Below are 22624 nucleotides of genomic sequence, written 5' to 3' on the forward strand. Positions count from 1 at the left end.
CTCAGGCACTTACACTCCACATCAGCTCCTGGGCCTGACGGAATATCGAACGACCACCTAAAACACCTCCCACGGAAACCACTAGTGCTCCTTACGAGAATATTCAACGAATGCCTGCTGAAGGAGCATTTCCCACCACAATGGAAACTGGCCAAGATTATACCCATCCCGAAACCGGGGAAGGACCTACTCCAGCCTGAGCACCACCGACCAATCAGTCTCCTCTCCACGATGGGCAAAACGTTTGAACGTGTCATCTTGGCCCGCATCAAGCCGCCCCTCTTGGAAAACGACGTCATTCGACCTGATCAATTTGCCTTTCAACCCAAACTTTCCGCTGAAATCCAGCTGCTCCGCATCTCAGAACACCTTACAAACCAAATCAACCTCAACCACTACACAGCAGCCATTTTCCTGGATGTTCAACAAGCTTTTGACAAAGTATGGCGAGAGAAGCTCTTAAGTAAACTCCGGAACACCACCGACATCCCAAACTGCTACATCAAGATCATCGACAGCTTCCTGACCGACCGCCGCTTTTACGTCCAACAGGCCGACCAACACTCAGACACCAAACCTCTCTCAGACGGCATACCGCAAGGATCGGTACTCTCGCCCATCCTGTTCACCATTTACGTGAATGACATGCCCAAACTGCCGAACATCATGCTCGCACAATTCGCTGATGATACGGCTCTTCTAACCAGCAGCCGTTCATTAGACACAGCCATCACCCGCTTGCAGCACCAGATCGATATCCTCCTCTTGTGGGCAACTGACAATAAAATCACGATCAACGCACTCAAGACGAAGGCCATACTCTTCACTCGCCGGAGACCGGTTCTTCACCGTCGCCTCCAGATCAATAACCACGCCATCGATTGGTCCACCACCACGAAGTATTTAGGGGTCACCCTGGACCATAAACTTACATTTTCAGCCCACGTTACCGACAAAAGCCTCAAACTCATTCGCGCCATCCATGGCCTCTACCCCTTCTTAGCAAGCACTGATATGAACGTAGCAACGAAACTCCGCATCTACCGTGCGACAATACTCCCGATGATGCTCTATGGCTGCGCTACGTGGGGAATCACATCCACCACCAACATCCGAAAACTACAACGCTTACAAAACCGGTGTCTCCGAATCATCCTCAAAGCGCCCAGGTGGTCCCGAATTATTTCATTACATGATGAACTGCAGGTCTCAACGATAGCTGAAGTAATCCAACTACATGTCCAGCGTCTCATCACCAAAATAGACGACTTAAGGTTATCGACAAGGCAACTCGAAGGAGTCGCAACCATCCAACCTGAACCCTGGCATAAAGTCAAGGTTCCTAGGGCCCTCACAACACAATAAAAAGTGAAGCTAAGGTATGTAGGGCACAAAGGACCCCTGTGAGCCCAAAGTCCTACAAAAGATGACAATAAAGATATACAAAACCTACCTTTCAGCCCTGGAAGTCCAGCCGCCAAAGGCGGTAGCACTTCGGCATCGACACCACACAGGTAAAAAAAAAAAAAAAAAAAAAAAAAAAAAAAAAAAAAAAAAAAAAAAGGCGCGAGGCGGCTATTCCTCTGCTGTGCGCTCCGCTCGCTGCGTGTCTCCTCTCGCTCTCGCTGCTCGCTGTGTTGTGTGTTAACGCGCGTCGTCGAAATGGCAGATCAGGCGGCTACGAACGAGACTGCTGCGGCACCCGCCGCCACCGGCACTACGAAGAAGGCAAAGTCTGCGTCGTCTGCGAAGAAGCCGCGCGCCAAGCCTGCGCACCCGCGCACCTCTGAGATGGTGACGGCCGCCATCAAGAGTCTGAAGGAGCGCGGCGGATCGTCGCTGCAGGCGATCAAGAAGTACATTGCCGCGCACTACAAGCTGGACGCGGAGAAGCTGGCGCCGTTTATCAAGAAGTACCTCAAGTCGGCCGTGGTGGCGGGCGAGCTGGTGCAGACGAAGGGGAAGGGCGCGTCCGGCTCTTTCAAGCTTGCCGGCGCCGGCGGCGGGGCGGCTGAGGGCGGCAAGGCTCGTGCTGGCGGTGCCAAGAAGAAGCGCGCCGCTCCGGCCAGCAAGGAGAAGAAGGGCGCCCGTGCGGCCGGCGCAAAGAAGGCTGGTGGCGTGAAGGCGGCGACTGGTCGGAAGGCGGGCGCCGCCAAGAAGGCGTCTGCGGCGTCGGCCGCTCCCGCCGGTGCGAAGAAGGCGGCTGCTGCCAAGCCGGCCAAGGCCAAGTCGCCGTCGAAGGCGAAGAAGGCCGCCAAGGTTCCGACGAAGAAGCCGAAGGCGCCGCGCCCGAAGAAGGCGACGACGCCGTCTAAGGCGAAGGCGTCGCCCAAGAAGAAGAAGTAGAGGAGAAGAAGAAAGGAAGGGTTGGCGGATGACTCCGTCGTCCCCACCCCCCGTCCCCGTCCCCGTCGTCTAGTGGCGCGCAAGAGACGCGCGGCCCAAAACGGCCCTTCTCAGGGCCATCAAAGCACGTCGGGAAGGGTTTGATTGTCGTGTTTGTGTTGCGGTGTGGTTGTGTCGTCTGGCGTTTCTGTATGCCCGTGTGTGGATACTGTTTGCGTGCCGTGGTGGTTGGATTGCGGGGGGGTCGGTGGCGGGTGCGGGCGGCGGTAGCGGTTGATTGTCGCCGTTTTTTTGGTCGCGGCCGGCCGACGGTTGTTGGTTTGTGTCATGTTGTTTGAATACTTTGGTTTGCCTGCCTGCCTTCTTCTTCTCGGACGTGTCTTGTCTTGTGTGTGTTGTTGCAACGGGGGCGGGGGACGCTGAGATGTGGAAAGGGTCGGTGGCGTTGGACTTGCCTGGCGTTTTGTTTGTTTTTCTTTTCTTTTCTTTTCGAAACGAAGCGGCGGCCGGCCGTGTGGTTGACGGCGTCGGCCGATGGGTATTGTGCGCTTTGAGCGCCGCGCCGGGGAGGGATGATGTTGATTGTTGCGCGCGCCAGCAAGCTGGCAGAGAGAGCGGCTGTGGCGGACGGACGGGAAGTGGAAGTGGTGTGTTTTGTCTTTCGTTCTGTGGTTGTGGGGCGAGAGGCGACCGACAAAGTTTGCTCGCGACGGAGTGATGTTAGTGGCCCTTAAAAGGGCCGTTTTGTTTGTTGCGTGCGTGGGCGGTGCCCAGCGGCTGGCGCGGTGTTTAGGCGCGCTCGCCGCGGATGCGGCGCGCGAGCTGGATGTCCTTGGGCATGATGGTGACGCGCTTGGCGTGGATTGCGCACAGGTTGGTGTCTTCGAAGAGGCCGACGAGGTAGGCCTCGCTGGCCTCCTGCAGGGCCATGACCGCGGAGCTCTGGAAGCGCAGGTCGGTCTTGAAGTCCTGGGCGATCTCGCGCACTAGGCGCTGGAATGGCAGCTTGCGGATGAGCAGCTCTGTGCTCTTCTGGTAGCGCCTGATTTCTCGCAGGGCGACGGTGCCCGGCCTGTAGCGGTGGGGCTTCTTGACGCCGCCGGTGGCGGGCGCGCTCTTCCTCGCCGCCTTGGTGGCGAGCTGTTTGCGCGGCGCCTTTCCGCCGGTGGACTTGCGGGCCGTTTGCTTTGTGCGGGCCATAGCGGTAGCGGTAGCGGAGCGGCGTGGAGGCGAGGTGCTGCGTCGGGTGCTGCCTTGACGACACGGGCGCGCGCCAGCCACCGTGGTGCGCTTATATGCCCTCGGTTGCGCGTGGTGGGGGGAGGGCGGGCCAGAGTCTTTATAGGGGGGGCTGGCGCGTGCGCCGGGCGCAGACCGTAGCCGACTCGCTAGCGCCGGGTGAGGAGCCAGCCGCTGCAGCAGACGTTTTGCTTGCCTTGAGCTTTTTTGAGGATTTAGAAGAGATGACTGGCCGCGGCAAGGGAGGAAAGGGGCTCGGCAAGGGTGGCGCCAAGCGGCACCGCAAGGTGTTGCGCGACAACATCCAGGGCATCACGAAGCCCGCGATCCGCCGCCTGGCTCGCAGGGGCGGCGTGAAGCGCATCTCTGGTCTGATCTACGAGGAGACCCGCGGAGTGCTGAAGGTGTTCCTGGAGAACGTGATCCGCGACGCGGTGACGTACACTGAGCACGCCAAGCGCAAGACTGTGACGGCCATGGACGTGGTGTACGCCCTGAAGAGGCAGGGGCGCACCCTGTACGGTTTCGGCGGTTAGGCGCGTCGCAGCCGGTGTGCTGTGCCGCGTTGGCCTTCCCGCGGCCGTGGGAGAGACGAAAACGGCCCTTTTCAGGGCCACCACACTGTTCGGAAATTGAAAAGTGCGAAAGAGTCTGTGTTGTTGCTGCGTGTGTGCGCTGTGTTGCCTGCCTGCCTTCTTTCTTTCATTCTTCATTTCGTTTGCGTTTGACTGACGTGACGTGACTGGGAGAAAGGAAAGGAAGCGGGTCTTGTGGCTGTGTGTGTGTGCGAGAGAGGGCGTTGTGTGTTTGTTTTGTTTATCGATCGATGGAGACGCCGGGCTGTGTGTTGTTGTTGTGCGAGAGGCGGTGAATATTTGCGTGGTTTTGGCTGTGTGTTTGCGGCGGCGTTGGAGTTGCCGAGGCAAGGCGGCCGGATCAGCTGTTTCGTTTGTATGGGGCGCGCGGGAGTGGAGGGCGGTGTGTCCGACACGCTCCTTTAACAGTGGTGATTATTGCTGTCGTTGTCGTTGTCGTTTGGAAGGCGACTGTGCGTGCGTGGAGGTGCTAGAGGCAAACGAAACAAAACAAGAGAAATGTGTGTGTGTGTGTGTGTGTGTTGGGCCACACGGGCTGTGGACGACAAGATGGCGGCGGCTCTTCTTGTTCTTCTCTCTTTCCTTTAGTCCTCTACCGTTAGAGGGGGAGTTGGAGGAGGTTATTGTCGCCTGTGGACATTAGCTCCTCTTTTCTGTGTGTTGTTCTTATCTTTGGTAGTGTGCTTTCTCGGACGTTGCTGTTTGTTGAGAGTGATTATGTGTTCTGTTTGTGCTACTGCTGGCGTAGCGAGTCGGGTCTTGCACATCTGTCCCTGTGGTGTTCATATTGCCCAAGGGTCAAGACGTAATAGTCATTTTCTGAATTCCGCGCGGTCGCGTAGAACGCTTCTGCCAGGGCGCGGAATCGTGTTGTGAGTGGTTCTAGGCAGGTCTGCCGCGGGGACGTGTAAGGCCCGTCGTAGAGCGCTCTGCTTTGGACCCTTCTGTAGGCGATGCATCGTCGATCTGGCTGCATAGCCCCATACAGGGCGCGCATATTCCAGTATCGCTACCCCTGTTGCGGGGTCGAGGGAACAGGGGTACAGGATCTGCATCCTGGCGCGAGCGTTTGTGCCAAGTTCCCCTATGTGACACTTCGATGTCAGGCGTGACACCGAGGTACCTCGCAGAATATCTCCCCCTGCAATCGTAGCAGTTGGTATGGTCTTGTTGCCGGCGGCGGCGGCTGTGGAAGTGACGTTAAAGTAAAGTAAAGCGCGGCGAGGACGACTGAAATTTTGCTTTGGACGTAGGTTTGTGTGGTGGCCCTGAAAAGGGCCGATTGTTGTGAGCCGGCAAAGCGCGTTGCGTGCAGGGGAGCACGCAGCGCTGCTGGGCGGCGGGTCCGCGTGCCGATTGCCTGGGCCTCTCTGTTTAGGCCTTCTTCTCGGTCTTCTTTGGCAGCAGGACGGCCTGGATGTTGGGCAGGACACCACCCTGTGCGATGGTGACGCCCGACAGGAGCTTGTTGAGCTCCTCGTCGTTGCGGATGGCAAGCTGCAGGTGGCGCGGGATGATGCGCGTCTTCTTGTTGTCGCGGGCCGCGTTTCCGGCCAGCTCGAGCACCTCAGCCGCGAGGTACTCCATGACGGCGGCGAGGTAGACGGGCGCCCCGGCGCCGACGCGCTCGGCGTAGTTTCCCTTGCGCAGGAGGCGGTGGATTCTGCCGACCGGGAACTGGAGCCCGGCCCTGCTGGAGCGGGACTTTGACTTGCCCTTGACTTTGCCTCCCTTTCCGCGTCCGGACATGGCGATGGGCTGTGGTGTAAAAGCGAGACGAGACGAAGGACGGTGCGAGCCGCAGCGAGTCGAGCAGCGGAGTGGCGGCGCCGCCACCACCACTTTCACTAATGTTTGGCCTCATATTTGAGAGCCGGTTTTTTTGGAGGGTATTGTCGGTAGACATTTCCTCTTGCCTTGAGTGGAATTTGTATTAATGTTGGCCTATTTTTGGTATGTCCTGTGTGTGTAGTGAACACGATTTTTTTTAATGACCTGTGGGGCTGATTGCCGGTTTTGTTGTATTTTTTTTGTCTTTTTAGTGTGTTTTTGTGGTTTTTTTTAAACATTTATTTTTTTGTGAATTTTTTTTAAAGGTTTTTTTGCTTGTATATATTTGTTTTTTTTTAATGGGGTTTTCGTGTTTTTAATTGTCATTTAGTGTAAGTATTTTTGGTCTTTTACACCTAAACTGTTGCGGGTCATATTGCCCTAGACTGCTGATGAGCTCATTTTGTGAGCGGTGGGCCTGCCTGTAGAACGCTATGGACAGTTCTTTGAAGCGCTCTCTTAGTGGTTTTATACCTGTAATGTCATGGAGGTCGCTTGTAGGAAACCGGGTGTCCACGTGTATAGCTCTTTTAAGGGCCCTATTTTGTATGGTTTGGAGCTTCTTGAGGTGATATTTTGCAGCGTAGCCCCACACTGGGCACGCATATTCTAATATGGGCCTGACCAGGCTGCAGTAGACCCTGATTCCTAGATCGCCGGAAAGGCCGCTACTGGCGTTTAGGATTGGATATAGAACCTGTAGCCTGGTGCTTGCTTTTTTCCTCAGGTTAGCTATGTGTGTCTGCCAAGTGAGTCTTTTATCTAACGTAACCCCGAGGTATTGTGCAGTGTTCCTCCATGGTAGATTCCTGCCTTGGAATGTCAGCACAGGGGGGGGTCTGTATCTGGGAGGTCTTTTCCCTAGCTTTTTCGTAAGCATTATCGCTTGGGTCTTATCGGCATTGAGCGTGATCCGCCACTTTTTGGCCCACGCTTCCGTCTTGCTTAAGATGCACTGGAGGCGCGCGGTTGCGACATTGCGATTCCTACTGAGAGAGAGGAAGGCGGTGTCGTCCGCGAACTGTGCATTTTTAACATGTTGGGCTGTGGGGGTGTCTGCTGTGTAGCAGTTGTACAGGGTGGGCCCTAATACCGATCCCTGGGGTACTCCCGCTCGTATGTCCCTTTTGGAGGAACATTTGTTGTCGATTTTGACTACAAATGTTCGTCCTGTGAGGTAACTTCTTATTAGTTTGACCAATGCCCCAGGGAAACCTTGGGTATATAGTTTGTACAGTATACCTGTGTGCCAGACCGTATCGAAGGCTTTTGCTACATCTAGCATAACCATTCCACAGTAGCCTTTGTAGCTGTATGCTAGGGTAGCGGCCTCTACTACCCTCATCAGCTGTTGTGTTGCAGAGTGGTTTCTTTGGAAGCCAAACTGCTCCTTCGGTATTATCTGTTCCCTAGTAAGGTGCTGCTGGATAGGGAACAGCAGAAGGCGTTCATATAGCTTGCTCAGGGTAGGGAGAAGACTAATTGGCCTATAGTTTTGCGGGAAAAGGGGGTCCTTACCAGGTTTCGCGATCGCGATTACTTCCGCGTGTTTCCACGCTTTTGGAAATCTGCGCGATCGCGTGATCTCATTAAAGATGTCTGTTAGGAGCTCGATTGCAACAGGCGGTAGGTTCTTTAATACTTCATTTGTGAGCACGTCGTGGCCAGGCGCTTTTTTTGTGGGTAATGCTTTTATGGCGCCTACTACGTCTTCTACTGAGAAGGGTGGCAGTGCGTCATCTTCGTCGTCTTCTGCTGCGAGGAAGACCCTGAGTTGCCTTCTGACGACGGCTTCGTGGGCCCTATCCTGTGCCTCTGCCGGTTGGAATTGTTTTTCAAAGACGTCTGCGAGTGCGTTTGCCTTGTCAGCAGCGCTAAACGCGAGGCCGCGCTCGCCGTGCAGAGGCGGCATTCTTGCGCGTCTTTTAGTAAATTGTTTAGTTGCCTGCCACAAGCTGTTGTCCTCCACCTTGAGGGCGGACAGACGAGCAGACCATTCGTTATTTCTGTGCTCATCGAGCGCTGCTCTCAGCTCTCGTTGCAATCTGTTTAGCAGTCTCCTAGTGCCTGGATTTCGGGTCATTTTCCATTCTCTCGCGATCCTATTTTTGTGTCGTATTTGCGCAAGCAGGTGCGGGGGAAGTTGCCTACTTTTGGGTGCACTTTCGGGGGGCCTCGGGGTGGCCGCTTCCGCTGCTTGCAAGATCGTTCGAGTCAGGTGTTTGAGGGCCTGTTCTGTGTTGTCCCTGTTCGGAGGCGGGGTGTGGGCGATGTCCTCCGTTAGTCCGTCTCGGAACTGTTCCCAGTTCGTTCGTTTGAACGATGGGTGTCCTTTCTGGATCGGAAGCCATTCGCCCACATCAATTTCGAAGAGTACGGGATTGTGGTCGGATGACATTTTGTTCAGCGAACTCGCGGCCACAAAGCCCGTAATCCTTTTCGTTATAGCTACGTCTATAACGTCTGGGCGTGCTCCGTTTCTAGGGAAGTGTGTGGGTTCTTCGGGAGCCCACACATTGAGTTGGTGGGTGCGCGCAAGTCTCTGTAACTGGCGGCCAGCTCTGTTGGTTCGCCTGGAGTTCCAGTCAGAGTGTTTTGCATTGAGGTCTCCCCCAATTAGGAGCTTTCCTCGTAGCTGGGTTAGTGCCGCTATGTCGGGTTCGTGGAGGATGACACTTGGTTGCTTATAGACTGCCACTAGCGTGAGGGGGCCGGTGGCAGTTTGAATTTCTATGGCTACCGCCTCTATTGACTGTGTGTCAGGGGGAATTAACTGATGGTGGGGGATGCCTCGTTTTACGTAGATTGCAACCCCGCCTCCTTGTGTTTGCCTATCCTTGCGGTAGCTTGCGTAGTTTGGTGCCGAAGCTTTCACCCCCGGTTTGAGGTGGGTCTCCGACATCAAACACACGTCTATGTCCTCGTCTTTCAGGAATTGCTTAAATTCCTGTACCTGTTTGTGAATACCTTCAGCGTTGAAGACGCAGATGGTTAGTCCTTGGATGTGTAGGCGCCTATCCATGGTGGGGGGTGTTGGGGGTTTCGGTAATTTTCGCAGCTAATTGCGAGGACATTTTTGCCATTGTGGCTGATATTTCGGCGAATTGCGCTGTTAGCTGCTGCATCATGGAGAGTGTCGTCGTGACTGCCCCCATGAGCTGGTTCATAGAACTGGCTAGCAGCGCAATATCGCTTTGGTCTGCGGGAGTTTGGCTACTGCATGATTGCTGGGCACTAGCGGCGGTGTAGCAAGATTGCCCTTCGTTCAGTGGCCCGCTTATCATGCCTTCTGCAACCCGTGGCTGGCTGGCGGGCGCAGGTCCTTCCGGGTTTGTGGTTTGGTGCCTGTCGACGGTGAGAGGGCCAGTCGGATCGGTACTGGCTTGTTCTGGAGTGTAGTTGGTTGGGCTCAATACGCGAGAGTATTGGCGCCCGTCAACTACACTTGTGTGGCGGCGGGTTGGAGCGATAGTCTCGCGCAACTTCTGCTCTTTCGTGTTGTGTTCGGTTGGCTGGGATTGGCCCCTCCAACCGTTTCTCCTGCCCTTCCTACTTTTCTGTGGCTGTTGCTGCGCTGTGTGGGCCTGTTGTTTTTCTATTGCTCTTAGGATGGTGGGGCATCCGCCGTAGCTGGCTGGGTGTGGGCCCTTACAGTTATAGCAGACAGGTTCCCCTCCATCCCCTTTTTTGGGGCAGTCTCTGGATTGGTGGTTTCCTGCACAGCGCACGCAATGTGGGGGCATTGTACAGTCCCTGGCTACGTGATTCACCCCCTGGCAGTTGTAGCACTGCCTATACTTGTTTTTCTGTCGTAATTTCTCGACAGTTACGTCAAGTGACATAATCTTTTTCACCTGGAATACCTTCCTATTCTGTGGAGTGTCTCTCAGTATCACAAGCTTAAGGGGCCAGTTTTTCCTAACGTGTGTGACTGTTGTCACGTCGAAACCCTGTCCTACAAGCTCCTCCTTGACCACTTCATGGGACATCTTTTTAAGTGTACCTCGGATTACTGCCTTAATAGGCTTTTCATCTACTAGCCTAAAGGTGTAGTAAGGGATGTTTTGTTCTTGCAAGACATCCCTTACCTTCCTGTACTCCTCAGAGGTTTTGACAAAAATTTTTACCTTGTCGCCGCCTCCCGATTTAGTGCTAAATTCTCCGTTTCCAAGAGAGTTTCGTAGCAAGTCTTCGAGAGCCTTATAAGACTCTGGGCATTCCGCAATTATCGGCGGTATTTTGAGCTTTTTTGCTCCCGCTTTGACCGGTGGTCGTATTGGGGGGGCTGTTTGCGGGTCAATCGGTTCGAACCGATTTCTGCTCTCTACCGGGGAGGGCAGATGATCCTGGAGTGAGGAGCGGCGAACCGTCCTTCTGGCCTGTTCGAATGGCGGTTCGTCGCTCGGGTTGTCACCTGGGAGGACTATGTCGCTCTCTCTGACTGTTTCTTCCACCATCGGCATGTCTAAGGGGACAGTTTCCTGCGCCCCTCTTTTTGCCGACGGGGAGACCGCCAATGAGTCTTCCGACTTGCTCTTACGCAACTCTTTCGGACTGTCTGCGTCCCTAGCACTACGGTTTCTCTTCAGGGAGGTCCTTTCCCTATCCAGGGACTGCAATCTGGGTGAGGGACTCTCTTTAGGGAGGATGTTCCTCTCCCTTCGTTGTGGAGGATTATTTCTGGTTTTCCTCTCTGGGGGGAGTTGAGCAGGGGGGGGCAAGGCTTTGGTGGGGAGGGAAAGTCCTTGGGATGATGGTGGTGAGCTCACCAAATGTGTGGGTGTGTGTGGTGGTGGTGGAGGTGGTGATGGTGCAGAGTTCTGCTTGGTGTCACCGTCTACAGTGTGTATAATCGTGATTAGAGAGCCTCCCGCTTGGGGAACGACTCTCGCTCCTACTATCTTGGAGGGATCCATGTCCAGACGCGAATGGGAGACAAGCCGCCAAAGGGGTGTCGGGTGTTGCCTTCGTTGTCACCGTTATACGTATCCAGCAACAACACCGACCCTATCAGCCTACCAAGCGCGGGTGACTGGCCAGTGACCAGGCCCTGACTTGGGAAATGCCCTACGCCTCGGAGGAGCAGGTGGAGTACCTGCGGCAGCAACAGACGCTCGAAATAGCCGGAAAACCGGCCCACGACAACAAGAAGGCACGCACCAGGCCGCGCCAGCCAGCAGCAAGCGAAACACAACGACAATTTGCCAACAAGCCGCTGCCCCGGCCGCTGGTGCCAAAGCAACTCGACGTGAGTGATCGTCTGGGCTTTAATAAAAGCGCAGCCGAAACACTCCTGTTTTGTCTCCCGTGCAAGCGGGGGCCTATGGCTGACAGTGCGCGAGTAAGGGGAGCAAGCTCAACCCTTAGCTGCCACTCAGCGAGTGGCGGCGCCGCCAGGGGTGGGGGTCCTTTATGCTCTCGGGTGCGGCGGCCGGTTGCGCTCGCGGCCCATTGGTCGGCGGCCGCAACGGGGCGAGCTGGTAAAGGTGCGGCGGCGGGGCGCGCTGGGTGCCACTGTGTGGGGAGACGCTGACTAGAGCGGAGCGCTTGCTGCTGGTGTTGCTGCCGTACGTTCTTGTTTGTTTGCGATGCCGCCCAAGACTAGCGGGAAGGCCGCCAAGAAGGCTGGCAAGGCGCAGAAGAACATTTCGAAGGGCGACAAGAAGAAGAAGCGCAAGAGGAAGGAGAGCTATGCCATCTACATCTACAAGGTGCTGAAGCAGGTGCACCCTGACACGGGCATTTCGTCGAAGGCGATGAGCATCATGAACAGCTTCGTGAACGACATTTTCGAGCGCATCGCGGCCGAGGCGTCCCGCCTGGCGCACTACAACAAGCGCTCGACCATCACGTCCCGCGAGATCCAGACCGCTGTGCGGCTGTTGCTGCCTGGCGAGCTGGCCAAGCACGCCGTGAGCGAGGGCACGAAGGCGGTGACCAAGTACACGAGCTCCAAGTAAGGAGGTGGCTCTGGAATGGAAGGAGATCCTCCGTTGCGAGAGCGGCAAAACGGCCCTTTTCAGGGCCACCAAATGGCCTTTGCGGGAAGGGCGGAATTGTTGTTGTTTTTGTTTTGTTTTGTTTTGTGTGTGAGTGGGTGGACGGCGGCAATAGCTACCGCTTTGGTTGCGACGCGACGGGGTGGGGTGGCCGATGCGATGAATTTGATTGTTGGGGGCGCGTCGCGTGTTGCGGGGTACGGCCACGGTGTGACGTGGAATGGAGGCACGTGCGCACAACTCGTTGGTGTTACCTGTCTGCGAGGGGGGGAAGTGCGATCGGTGATGTGCCCTTTGGATGGAGGTGCCGGTTAGTTACGTGACGGACGGAAGCGAAACGCGATTGTTGGGAATGTCAGTGTGTAACGACGGCCGTTTGCGGGTCGGTTTGCACGCCATATATGGCGAGGGTGAAATGTGTCTGTAAATGCAGCGTGGAGGCGTGTGAGTGACGTTTAAATGAACGCGCATTGAGACACCAATGTGTATTGCATTGTACGGGCGACACGCACGATGATGTACCTTTCCTCCGGCTCTGATTTCGATAGTCGTGTCTGACTTGACTGTGTCTGCTTGTGTGCGTACGACGCACGCACACCGACGTCGTCATTGAAGATGCATGCACGCGTGTCCAGTGCAGTACAGTAGAGTAAGCGCGACGCTAGAAGACGACGGTCGCTTTGGCGAATGTGCGTACACGTGTTTGTGTGTGTCGGTGGTGTGGTCCGATCCGTCGCCTCTGGGAAACTGTCGATCGGCGCGGTACACCGGCATCACGCAACGGACGTCTTGAACACCCGTCATGCCGTCATACCGTTGGTACACCGTCGCGCTGAGAACGGTTACCGAAAGGTGAACGAACCTCTGATCGGTCGAATGTCTGGGCAGAACGTGAGGAGAGAATGGTGGAGGAAAGGACAGGGGGGGGAAAAAAAAAATAGAGAGAGAGAAAAAACGGAAAAAAAAAGGAAACAAAACGGAGAAACGCAGTGTAGAGCAACGGAACGTTCCCGTGTCGGAGGTGTATTGTAGCCGCACTGAAATGCGTGTAACGGCGCGGCGGCAAGTGTCTGCCGTGGTGAACGTTACCTTTGACGGCTGAATTGTGCGTTGCGTTGCTTTGCTTTCCCGGATGTGTATGTAACGTTCGTTGAGATGGTTCTGAGGAAGAATGTACGACAGTGCCCGTGCCGTCTATGTTCGTGTGCAAAGCCATTGTGTGTGTGTGTGTGTGTGTGTGTGTGTGTGTGTGTGTGTGTGTGTGTACGTAGGGATTGATGTCTGTAGGTGTTAGTGAACATGTTTTACCAGTGGGGGAAATGGATCGTCGATGGTTGCCGTCACGGTCGAGATAACGCACGCACCCTCCCTCCCTCCCTCCCTCCCTACATGAAGGTGTCAAGAAAGTGTGTTAACCGGGGTTTGTTTGTCTTTCGTTAAAGGGAAGGGACGAGAGAGAGAGAGAGAGAGAGAGAGAGAAGCGAAGTGGAGTGGGATAGTGCGTTCGTTCATTTTGTGTGTGTGTGTGTGTGTGTGTGTGTGTGTGTGTGTGTGGTGTTTTGAGAATTGCGTCCGGGAATGGCGGTGGGCGTGCCCTGCATGTGGCCCGGAAGGCTGTTCGTTTCGCGGTAGTGTGTGGACAGGGGAGGGGCACGCGTAACGCTGCTGGCATGGCATGGCATTCGGGAGATGGGAGGGGGCAAACGAAGAAAACGAGACGCGGAGGCTATAAAGACGGGGAGGGGCGCGGTGTGGGTGGCTTGCGCTGCGCTCGGCTGGCGCGTGCGGCGTTGTTTTTGTGCAAAAGAAGAGAAAACGAATGGGTTGCCGGGAGGGGGCCGTTGTGGTGTAGCCGCAGACGCGGCTGTCAGTGAACGTGGTGAGACCCGACGGATGCGGGAGGGGCGGGGGCGGGGAAAACACTAGAAGAAAGAAGGAGAAAAACGCTGCTGCAACCAACATAAAATGAGGCCTTTTGTAACCTGCCAGCAACAAAACAACAACAAAAAAAAAGGTCTATCAACATTGAATGTAAATGGAAACGGACCCAAGTGTAACCTCCCCGCACAAATAGTCGTAAGTAAGTGAGTGAGTGAGTGAGTGAATGATGATAAAAATGTGCCAGAATGTTGTTAACGTCCCTAGAAAATGAACGAACGAAGATTGATGAGAAACGCGCGATAATATGATGAATGGAAATAATGAACGATGAACATCTCAACAGACGTAGTTGAAAACCCGAGAAACGTTGTAAGGGCAGCGCTGGCTGACCTTCGGCCCTGTATTCTGAGACGTCCCCCTTTGAACAACAATGTATACAAAAGTGTGCTTAAAGTGACACACAATATTTTGAGCGCAACGCAATCTGACTATCAAAGATCCCTGCAAAAGAATGGCCCTGAGTAACATTAAAGTACACCTTTCGGAAATCACTTACCTCACAAAAATCTTCATTACTCGAACTACTGCAATACAGCGAGCACCACTGCTGCCAGCTAAATAAGAGATTCAAACTACGGAGGGCACTAACTACTGATAGGGATAGTTAGCAAAGTAAAGATGTTTAATAGAGAACAACAAACAATGTATTTACCCTTAATATCATCATCACCAGTCATAATATATGTAATTTGAAAAGTCCGCCATCTCTCTCCTCACATGCACCAGTGCTGGCGGCTCACCCCTAACTGCGCAACGCTACGCGCTGTTCACATCCAGCTATAGCAGTTCATGACAACAATGCAAACTAGCCACAGACTGCACACAGCACAGGCAGTGATTTTCACGCAGAGCGCTACGTGGCATTACCAATATAAAAATGTAAACAAACAGCCTACGTACAAATTAGAATAAAAAGAGCAAAAGATCGTTACGTCAATAAAAAAAAAAAAGACAAAAGAGAAAACAAACTGCATCTATATGTGCTCTTAACTGTAGATACCTGTACACAGCTTCGTGCAATGAATGCCGGCTCACACATTTAATTTTGATTGTTGGAGGAAATGCGTAGGAAATATTCTTTAAATGGAAATGAATGGTTGTACTTTAAAAACGTTAGTTTGGAAACAAAGTATTATTGGGGCATTTTGTTGTGAAGAAAATAGTCACAATTGACATACATTATTAGATTTGCGCAATGCAGCTTCATTACCTTACCTTTAATAACAATATGCATCGTCCCGAACGGAGACCAGAGTCGCGAGAAGAGCACGCCGCCGCCCGCTCAGTAGAATCGTCCACTCGCTAATACTGTCGACTGACTACTACCTCTCCCGACCCGCCACATATAGATGACAACTGTTCCTGCCGACCCGCTACGTGCTACTAGTGTCGTGTGGCGCAGACTAGCGACGATAAGAAACGCTCTGGTCAGAGATTGTGTCGTGCCTCGCCATCGCTGGTAATGAGTACATACGTGTTTCAGCGCGCGTACCGGAACACGCAGTGCGGAGCCAGAGACTGTGTTGTCGACGCAGTGCATGGTCGGTCGGTCGGTCGGTCGGTCGGTCGAGTGCGTGCGGGAGGGCAGAGAGGCAGCGTCGGCACGGAGATGCACGCACGGGGGCTGCGGCGTGGCGCGTTTGCGGTAGGCGCCTTTGGTGGCAACGGCCGGGACAAGCAGCGGTGTATGGTGTGGTGCGGGCCGGACAGGGGCGGAGGAGGAGGCGGCGCGACGATGGCATTGGGGCGGAAACGGGGACGGCGACGGCGGATGTTGAGAGGCGTCACGCGCGGACCGACACAGACGCACAGATAGATAGATAGATAGGTAGGAAGAAGAAGGGGCGGCTGGTGAGTGCAATTTAGGCGGTAGACACAAGAGGTCGGCACGGCATTTGCGTGATGTGGCGCTGTGACGGGGTGTGCTCGCGTGCCTCGTTTTGTTGATGCGCGCAGGAAGATGTGCAGAGCAGCGGCGGGCGGCTCGGTTCGGTTTGGCCCGGCGGGCCGCGCTGTTGTCGCGGACGTGAGCGCCCCCTGGCGGGTGGCCGGAGGCGGCGCGGCGTGTTGGACGTGTGGCTGGCGGCAGTGCACAATTGCGAGTGGCTGGCGGTGTGGCGGTTGGCGCGTCGGGCGGCCGAGAGAGAGGAGAGGTATGTGTTTGCGGGCGCCTTTGCTGCGCGGCGTCGTGCAGGCAGGGAGGGCGGGCGCTTGTCGACTGTGTGACTGTGTGGCGAATTGGCGGCGTTGTGCTCCGGCCGAAGGCGTCGGAAAGGAGAGTTGGTCGTGATGTCATGTCGCGCCATGTCATGTTTGCGAAACGGCTGCCGCAGAGGTGTGGTGGTAGCGAGCCGGTCGGTGTCAGTGCGATGGGAATGTGCGTTTGGCGGTTTCGGTGTGCTTTTTGCGGCGTGAGAGTGGGGCGGGCGGGCGGGCAGGCTTGCTGTTGTTGGTTCCTTGTGTCTTGTGTGTAGCTTGATGGCAACGTGGAAGGACGCCGGTTTCGAGCCGTGCGTGTGGTTGTCGACGTTGACCGGTTGGGGTGTGCCGTTGCACGTGCATGTTTGGGTCGTTGGTGTGGTTTTGGCTGGCTGGCTGGCTGGCTGGCTGGCTGGCTGGCTGGCTGTGTGTACGGGAAGGGGGAGGCGGCGGTGGATAGTGCAGTAGTTGTGTCGTTGCCACGGGCGTCGGGTGCGGCTGTGCGTAGTGGCGGAAAGGTGTCGGTTGCGGGAAGCGAGGCCGTCGTTGGCGGTGTCGCGTGACTTTGTGAATCGAGTGGGGCGGGGAAAGGAGCGGCGTGCCGCTGCGTCGTGGCCGTTAGCGAGAGGCTGTGTGCTTTGATAGTTTTGTGGACGGTTCGTGCGAGGCGATTTGTTGCCTGCCCTATGTTTGTTTGTTTGTTGTTTTGGAGACGACGACTGGTTGGTGTCGTGCGCGCGAGCGAAGTGGCGGTGTGCGTTTCCCGTGTCGACTGCCGACAGGTGCGCCGTCGGTGGGGTGGGTGGCCGGCACAAGTAGAGGCGGCGGCGGCGTCGTTGCGGTGTGTTTGTGTTGTCGGCGACAGCTGTTTGTGCGGTGCGTGTGAATGGTGGTGCAAACGTGTGCTGGCGTTGAGGCTGCGACCGCGGCGTGTTGTTGGTTGATGTTGAACAGCGGCTGTGTGCGGTGGTGGTGTTGCCGCACGTGCATCCGGCCCGGCGCGGAAAGCGCAGTTGCGGCGGCCCTTCGGTGCCAGCCACGTCGCGTGAGCGGCGGGTTGCTCTGGTCGACACGTGGTGCTCTGGTTTGTTGTTTGGTGCCCTTTGTCCGGTGGGTGGTCCGTGTGTCTCGGTATCTGGTCGTGGTCGTGCTGCCCGTTTGTCGGCGTTGCCTGTGGCTTCGGCGACCTTTACACCCAAAGTGTGGCGCCCGAAGGTGAACCAACGTAATCCGACCTCGGCGCTTAAGCTCTAAGCCTAAGCTGAGCGAACCGAACCGAACCTAACCTAACCTGTAGCGTAGCGTTAGCGTGAGGTGAGGTCAGCATCAGCGCCAAGTAAGCTAAGCTGTCCGGCCGTGAGGTGGGTGGGTGGGTAGGTAGGTAGGTAGGTAGGTGCGGCTGCTGCGGCCACCCGACGGCTGACGTGTTTGAATGCTTAACCTAAGTTTGAGGCTTAACCTAACCCAAGTGGCCTTAACCTAACCTAACCTAACCTAACCTAACCTAACCTAACCTCTGACGCCCGACGTGTGTTTGAATGCTTAACCTAAGTTTGACGCTTAACCTAACACCGACCCTTAACCTAACCCAAGTGCCCCTAACCTAACCTTAACCGTAACGTAACGTAACGTAACGTAACCTAACCTCTGGCGCCTGACGTGTGTTTTGAATGCTTAACCTAACCCAAGTGCCCTTAACCTAACCCACGTCCACCGAACCCAACCGAGACGTGTGAACCTAATGTCTAACTCGTCACGCGTGATGTTGGCTGTCGTGTGTGCTGACGGCAGATTGGGTTGGTCTGTAGTTGCGGATTTCGGTTTGCCTCGGGCGAGGGGTTGGCTCGTAAGCGGCGAGGGGCGCTCCGGCGGAGCATGTTGCTTTGCAGGCGGCGCCCGTTGTTGCGGCGGGCACAATTGAAATTGTTGGGAAACGAACGAAAGGGCTGTGAATGTTGGCGGGCGAGAGGAGGAGGACGTGGCCCGACGGCTGCGGGCCGATCGGGAAACGGTGGGAGGGCGATGGGGCGGCGGAGGTGCGTTTGCACGGCCGTCATCGCCGCACGCCTCCGCTTGTGTGGCTGTGGCGCCGGCCGCGCTGGCCGGGCTGCCGCGGCGACGGTGTGGGGCTTTTGCCGAAGGTTTGGCCATTGTGGCGGGTCGTCGGCTGGGGCTGTGGGGGCGGCATTTGGGCGTGGGCGGCGATTCTCGGCGGGCCGACCCAGGCTGTAGCGCGCGGCGGCTGCAGTTTGGCCGTGGTTTGCGGCGCTGCCGTGGCGACTGGTTGGCGACTGTGGTGTGGCTGTGCGTAGCCCCATCCTCGGTGGTTTGAAAGGCGCGGGTGGTTGTGGCGCAGGTGTGGGGCTGCTCCGCACAGGCTGTCGGACGTTGGGCGGTAGCAAGCGCTCCGTCCACCTTCTTATGGCTACTTATTAGCTATGTGGCGCAGGATTTACTTGTTAAGCATTGCCTGCTTCTTCTGGGGTTGGCGTGTGGGGTCTGTCCTACTTTATTTTGTGTGTATCTTGTGTGTGTGTGGGACGGGGGTTGAACTTCTTTGCATTAAAGCGTTACGGAGTTTTCGTCGATGTTTCGTTTCTTCTGAGCATTTCACAGCTGTATTTGTTCGTCTTGTTGTTGCGTCGTTTTTATCGGTCCAGTAGTGCTATAGGTCTCTTGTATTTATCTCGCGGATTTTGCGGTGCGCCTAATGCTCTTATGAGTGGGTTGTCTGCTTCTTGTGTCTTGCTGTAGAATCTTCTTGCCAGGTCTTGGTGTCGTTGCATTACTTCAGGTTCTTCTGCAGCTTCTTGGAGATAGCGGTGCGGAAACTGTGAATGGACGTGAAAGATGCGTCGGAGAATTTTGTTTTGGAGAGACTGGAGTCGCTGGATATGCGTTTTTGCTGCACCTCCCCAAACTTCGGCGGCGTAATCCATGAGTGGCCTGATGTACATTCTGAAGATTAAAATTCCATTTTCTATTGAGAGGTCCGAGTCTTCGTTGATGAGGGGGTATAAAGCCCCTATTCTCTGGTTTACTTTCGCTCTTACGTCTTCTATGTGGAGTTTCCACGTCAGTCGTTTGTCCAAGATGACTCCCAGGTATTTGGCGGAGGTGTCCCACGGTAGTTCTACGTCGTAAAGTCTGAGATGGCGTGCAGGCATGGTCTTACGTCGCGTGAAAATGACGGCTTGGGTCTTGGCAGGGTTGAAACTGATGCGCCACTTGGCAGCCCATTGCTCAAGGGCGTTAAGAGAGCTCTGAAGGCGAGGCACGAGGACTTCTCTCCATCTGCTTCGCGTGAAGATCATTGTGTCGTCTGCGTAGATGGCCTTTTCCACCCTCGGCTGCGATGGGATGTCAGAGGTGAAGATTGAGTACAGGACTGGCCCAAGGACAGATCCTTGCGGCACTCCGGCGTTTATAGGGCGATTTGTTGACAGTGAGTTGTCAACCCGGACAGCGAACGTGCGATTCTTCAGGTATGATGCTATGAGACGAATGTATGGCTTCGGAAATTGTAGTCTGTTAAGTTTCCAGATGAGGCCTTTGTGCCAGACGGTATCAAAAGCTTTGGTGACGTCCAGCAGTACGGCGCCGCAGAATTCCTTCTTGTTGAATGCTTCTGTGATGTATTCGACAGCTCGAAGTATCTGCTGCGTCGTACTGTGTCCGCTGCGGAATCCAAATTGTTCTTGCGGTAGCACTTCGTTTCTGTTGATGATGTTTTGTAGTCTTGGCAGGAGAATGCGTTCAAATAGCTTGCTGATGTGCGGTAGGAGGCTTATGGGACGATAACTCTGCGGGTGATGGCGATCCTTTCCCGGTTTAGGTACTGCTGTGACTATGAGGTGCTTCCATTGTGATGGATATGTGGCGGTGGTGATGATCCAGTTGAATATGGCTGCGAGTCGCACGATCGCTGTCCAGGGCAGTTGCTTCAAGACACGTCCTTGGATGTCGTCTGCGCCGGGTGCTTTGTTCGAGGGTAACGCCCGGATGCCAGCCTGTACTTCTTCTGCGCTGATGGGTGGAATGAGATCGTCTTCTGCGTCGTCGTCTTCGTCGTCTTGATGATGGAGTATGGCGTCTGCTTCCCTTTCGATGATTGCGATACGTTCCGGGTCAGTCCTGTCGTTCAGTGGTTGGAAATTAGCTTCAAATGTATCTGCCAGCATGTTGGCCTTGTCTTCTGGTCGGTAGGCTGTTCTGTCTTGATGTTGGAGCGGTGGGGTTGTCGTCCTGCGGTTTGTGAAGAAGCGTATCATATGCCAGTGTTTTGGGTCCGGTGTGAATGCTCGGAGTTTGGCAGCCCATTGTTGATTTCTGTGGGTGACTATGGCGGCTTTGATGTCTCTTCGTAATCGATTAATTAGCTGCTTGAGGTGCGGATCTCGCGTGATGCGCCATTCTCGGTTGAGGCGATTCCGGTGTCGGATTGAGGCGAGAATTTCTGGAGGCAGTCCCGGAGTTGGCAGATGCGGTGCCCTCGGTGGTGGTGTGGCATGAGTGAGGGCTTCTGTGATGGAGTCCGTGAATGTGGTGATGGAGTCTTCTGTGATGTCCTCGTCGCCGTGCAGTTCGTCCACAGAGAAGGTGACTTCCTCTCGGAATGCGTCCCAGTTTGTGCGTCTGAGGTTGAGGCGTCCGGTGTGATGTTCAGGTGCGGTGTGAAGGTAGAAGATGACTGGAAGATGGTTAGAATTAAGTGCGTGGATGACTTCTGCTGTCATAAACTGAGGGATGCCCTTCGTTATGGATATATCGATGACGTCTGGGCGACCGCGCGATGGGTAGCATGTCGGTTCTTCCGGTCCGCAAACATACGCGTTTGCCTCTTCTGTGGCCTGTAGAAGAAGGCGACCGCTCATATTCGTCGTCAGGGAGTTCCAGGCCGCATGTTTCGAGTTCAGGTCTCCTGCGATGAATAGTCGTCCGGGCGCTCGGAGCAGTTCTCGCGCGTCGTCCAGGTCCAGTAGTTGTCGTGGGCTGCGATATACGGATATGAACGTAATGGGTCCAGTTTGCGTCTGCACAGAAACGGCGGTGGCTTCAATGTGGCGGGTGATGGGTGGCTGAACTTCGTGATGGATGATGGAGCGGCGTATGAAAATGGCGGTGCCTCCTCCGTGCGTCGGTCGATCCGTCCGATAGCAGTTGTAGTTAGGTATGTTTGAGCGGATGCCGGGCTTCAGGAATGTCTCGTTCACCATGCATATGTCAATGTTGTGGTCGGTCAAGAATTGCTGCAGCTCTGGGATGTCGTGGGTCAGGTTATCCGCGTTGTACGCCATAATGCGTAGCTCTTCAATCTGTGGCGCTCTAGGCATGTTGCTGTGATGTAGCTGCTGTGGCTGCCGGCAAGGCTCTGCTGATCGTTGCTTCGATGGTAGCAGCGATGGTGTGCGGGAGTTGTGCAAGAGTTTTGCTCACTTCCGCAAGTGTTGAGGCAATCTGCGTGAGCAGGACGTAGATGTCAGGCTGGTCAGGCGTAGGTGGTGGCAGTCGCGGCGCTGGAGGTGGCTGTTGTCGGTGTATTGTCGGTGCTGCCTGTCGTTGTGGTGCTGGTGGTGGTGGCGGTGGCGCGGTGGGCGGGAGGCCCTGCTTCAGTGCGTCTGCCGCAGAGAGGTCTGCTCGTAGGCGATTTGCCCGATGCTGCATGGGTGTGGGCCAGCTTCGCTGGTCCGTGATCGGCGTTGGAGGTGGTGGCGGTCGTTGCCGCCGAACAGAAGGCTTCATTGGTGGCAAGCCACGGAATCTTCTACTGGCTTCCTTGTGTCTAGGGCAGGTGCGATAATTCGCAGGATGTGCCCCGCCGCATAGTCCACAGGTTGGTGCGTCTTCTTTTGGTCTGTTGCATTCTCGGCTGTCGTGTTCCGCGCCGCATTTTACGCAGACAGGCGGCATGGTACAGTATCGTGCCACGTGATTGAAGCCTTGGCATCTGAAGCATTGTACGTGGCCGCGCGAGCGGCGCAGACGTTCAACCTTGATTGATAGGTCGTATATTCTTGTCAACTGAAAGATGCTGCGGTGGTCGGGCGTGTCAGACAGTATGACCACCCGATGTCCTGTCATCTGGTTTGTTCCTGGCATACGGTGGTGTTCGATAAGTGTCGCTACGTATCCGAGGTCTTCCAATTCTTCTTTTACCTCCGCGTGTGTTAGCGACACGGGGATTCCTTTGATCAGCGTCTTCAATGTCGGTGGTCTGACTGCTGGTGTGGTATACATTGGTATGCCGTCTTCCCCAAGTTTGCCAACGACTTTTACATAATCCTCTGTAGTGTTCAGGATAAGTTTGAGCGTTTCCTCGCCGGTCTGCTTGACTGTAAAAGATGCTTTGCAGTGCTGTTTAAGCCATGTATGTAATGTTTTGTACGATTCCTTGTAGCGGATGACTATTGGTGGAATCTTCTGGTGTGCCGTACGGGCTGGCTGTTGTGGCGCAGCCGGTTGGTCTGCTTCCAT

This window comes from Schistocerca cancellata, unplaced genomic scaffold, assembly GCF_023864275.1.
Source record: "Schistocerca cancellata isolate TAMUIC-IGC-003103 unplaced genomic scaffold, iqSchCanc2.1 HiC_scaffold_1141, whole genome shotgun sequence".
Lineage (NCBI taxonomy): Eukaryota > Metazoa > Arthropoda > Insecta > Orthoptera > Acrididae > Schistocerca > Schistocerca cancellata.